Consider the following 4066-nt stretch of genomic DNA (forward strand, 5'->3'; position numbering starts at 1 on the left):
GTTTTGGCAGGACTGATCCTGCATAAGTTCACTGACCAGAGGTGAAGAAGTCTCCAAGAATGGGCTTTGCCTGCGGAAAAACAGTGTTCATTCCACTGTTTTTGGAATGAACCAGTAATAAAGGCTCAACTGTCCGAGAGAAGTAGAAAGTTGAGGTATAGTAACTTGTTCTGGAAGCCTGTGTTGATTTCCAGAAATACTTGAGACATTTCACACAGCCACTGAAGGATGATGTGCATGGCCCTCCAATCCTCTTTATTTATAGAGCCTCAAGTTTATTCAGATGGTGACATGTTTGGGCAAATAGGCCCTTTCCTGTTCCCTATGGAATAAACCACATTTGGTCTAAATCAGGCACAATCAGTTCCTATCCCTGGACTCATGATTGTTTTAGGGTAGTACATGATCTATGACTTTGCTCCTTCTGCTTTGAATGAGATTGGATTAGAAAATGATCCTTGCAGCTGTGGCAGTCTTTTTGTGAAAGCTATTAAAGATGGCAGAGCAGAAAGACTGAGCCTGAGTCTTTTATGACATTTCAGCGTGTTGGACCTACTCTGGATCATCTGGATGTCACCTGAATTCTGCTCTGACAGCTGAGGCAAGATGAGACAGGGATGGGAATTAGGAAGACAGGTGCTAGCACTCTGCAAGAGGTCCAAAGAAGTTTACAAAACATACCCTTCTTTCACTTTTACCAAAGACCCAATTTGGGGCTGGGGTTGTAGCTCAGTTGGTAGAGTGCTCACCTGAGGCACTGGGTTCAATACTTAGTACCACATAAAAACAAATAAATAAAATAAAAGTATTATGTCTGTCTACAATTAATAATGTCTAAAATAATAATAATAATAATAATAAGACCCAATTTGGTCTAGGGCTCTAGTATCAAGTTCTCTAAATGTTCCATCACTGCGATAGTTTTCAAGGAGTCTGAAATTTACAGGTGGGTCAGATGGTAGATGGCTCCTCCTGCCCCTTTAGGCTTGTCACTTGTGAAGTAGGTATCGTTACCCTTACCTTATGCATAAGAAATGGTGGCTCAGAAAGATGAACTTTTCTTGTCCAAGGCCAACAGCAAAGCTGGGAACCAAACCTAAGTTCTTTGCTGCAGAGATCTGGGCTCCGTGGCACCCAAGTCGCTTTCAAATCTAACCCCCATGACTCCTCGTGTTTCCTGAACAATAATTGTCTATTACCATCACCACCACTCCCATGGACTCCGTGAGCCTAGTTCAAATCCTACTATGAGTTCTAGACTCAGGGTTGATGGAGTCAGGAAAACTCATTTCCCATAAACCTTGTGGAGAAGGGAAGGCAGTTGCCTGAATCAAAGGGTGTACTAGATCGGGGCTGGGTGGGGAGGAGACAGAGAGGAGAGAAGCTGTGCTGGTGGGTGACACTGATGGCATGGAACTCAGTGGACCGCAATACAGAAAGATTCAGGGCACAGCCCTGCACTAAGAGACTCTTCCTACTCCACAGATTCTGGGAAGATTTCCTGAAGAAGGTTGGGCTCTAGAAAGGGGAAGTGGGAATCTTAGGCATAGAAAAATGCTGGAGCTGAGCCCAAGGCCTGAAGGCTACAGGGTGTGTAGAAACCACCCACAGCAACCAGCTGGCCTCTGTCCAGCGCCTCCTCTCCCTCTGCCAAACCTCTGTTTGCTCCTGCCGGATCATGTTCGGGTCATCATGCCTTGCCCAGAGACCTCCTGGAGCCGGCATCCCAGCACCTCCAGCAGCAGACATCCATCCTACTGGCAAAAGCCTTCCCTGGCCAGGCTTCCTTTTTTCTACTCTTCTGGCCATGGCTGTCCCTGAGAAAGCCCCTTCCCCTACCTCTGCCCCACATGGCTCTCCACCCCATACCTGCCCACTGCCACCATTTAGTACTAGTCCACTACTAAATCTTACCCACTCTGCAAAAGCCATTGCCCTAGGAAACATTTCTCTTCCCCACCCTCCAAGGAAGTGCCCTTAGACAAGTTACCCAATCTCTCTGACGTTCAGTTTATCATTTGTGTGGCAGAGTTGGTGTCAAGTGCTAAGGGAACTTGGCAGGTGCAGCAGGTGCTGTCCTAACTCAGGTGGCCAGGGCATGCAATGTGTATTTAAAAATGGCATATTTAGCCTGTTGCGGTGGTGCATGCCTGTAATCACAGCCGCTCAGGAGGCTGAGACAGGAGGATTGCCCAGGAGGATTGAGGAGTCCTCAATCCAGCTGCAGCAAAAGCAAGGTGCTAAGCAACTCAGTGGCACTCTTTCTCTAAATAAAATACAAAATAGGGCTGGGGATGTAGGTCACTAGTCGAGTGTGCCCTTGAGTTCAATCCTTAATATGGAAAAAAAAATCGCATGTTTAAAATATAAAAGTGCATAAGAATTGTTTAAAAATTGTGTTTTTTTATTATAGAAGGAAAATAGGGGGGAAAATCTCTAAAATAATCTAGAACAGTTACTGTGAGTGCTCAGAGATGTTGTTGTGTTTGTCATTACCTGAGTACATATTACTATTAATGCCTGGTGGTGTATGTGTCTGTGGGGAAGACTGGTCATTATTAATGCAGCTATACTGATATATAATTTGTTTACCATGTAATGCATCCATATAAAGAGTACATTTTAGAACTGTACAGCTATTCTGTACCCTTTGTCACCCCTATGCTTTGTTTTTCTGCTTAACATTATTTTCCAATCATTTATTCCTGTTGCCAATCTTAACCATTCTGCTTGGTGACTGATGGCAGTGGCTTTTTTGGTGGGAGAATGGCACAGCCAGATGTGTTCTAGAAGAATGGTGTTTGTGAGGACTGCAGAAGCAGATGGAGCAGAGAAGATCTGGGCAGAGAGAGGGCGGGATGGGGAAATAGGTGGGGAGATCGCCGCTACTATGGGAGTGGAGAGGAGCAAGGGTCAGCGATACTGCTAGTCATCTGGAGGTGGAGGAGAGTGACAGCTAGGGCGTCAGCACACTTCTTGGGGTGGGTGAGAGTGGCAGAGCTAATTACTGAAATCCAGAATGAAGCGGCAGCACAGGTTCGGGGGAGGGTTGAAAAGGAGCCTGGTGGATTTGGACTGTTAGATCTGGGAGCACCAGGCTGTCCTGGCGAGTCCTTCAGTGGGCATATCTGGCACTCAAGGGCTCATAGGGTTCCAGGTGAGAGGTTTGGGAGTTAAAGGTGTAAGGGTCAAGTGGAAGGTGGGAGCTGATCCAGGTTGATCCAGGGTGTGAAGGCTAAAAAGAGGGCTCAGGGAACACTAGCATTTTAGGGAGGTGACAAGGAAGCAGAGGACACGGAGCGTGTCATAAAGTGGAAGGCAGAGAGGGGAGCTGTCCCAGCAGTGTTCAGAGGAGCGCAGGGAAGCGGCGGGGAGGGCGGGAAAGTGCGCGAGCGGCTGAGACTGGCGCTGCGGAGTGGTGGAGGGGCACCAGTAACCCCAGAGGGCTCCTTGCAGCCGGATGCTGTGGCCTGACGGTGCAGTGCAGGTGTGAACGAGTGGCCCCAATAGGTCCCACAAGCGAGGCATCTCTTCCAGTTTGTAGGGAGAGCTCTGCCTACCCAGGGCCTTGTGCAGGTTCGGTGGGGGAGTGCCCAAAGGCTTCAGGACCTCACTGCCAGGCGGTGGAATGGCTCTGGGGGTGTCCTTTCTGCAGCAATCTCTCCAGGCGGGAGTCCTGGGGAAGAGCGCGGTGCCAACCCCAGGAATCGCCTGGACTCCCGCGCTGCACCAACCCAGGCTGGAAGGCGGTAAGGCTGCTCGGGACACTGATGCCGACCTGAAGGAAAGTTGGAGAACTCTTTTTTGCTAGATACCCGTCACTCCAAGCGCGCCGCTGGTTGCCGTCGGGGAGCGGCTCCGCACTGGGCGCGAAGTAGGGATGGGGCGAGGGGGCGGCGCTATGTCCGGGAATCCGAGACGGGCGGGCAGTCTGGCCAATAGTAGCCTCCGCCTGCCCGAAGTCCCGTCCCCTGTGCCCCGGACCTGAGAGCGCGAGCTGGGAGGCTCAGACGCGGCCAGAGGAGGCGCGGTCAGGCGCTCCGGCCGTGCCCGGCGGGGCTCACGC

This window comes from Urocitellus parryii, chromosome 7 (assembly GCF_045843805.1).
Source record: "Urocitellus parryii isolate mUroPar1 chromosome 7, mUroPar1.hap1, whole genome shotgun sequence".
NCBI classification, from domain to species: Eukaryota; Metazoa; Chordata; class Mammalia; order Rodentia; family Sciuridae; genus Urocitellus; species Urocitellus parryii.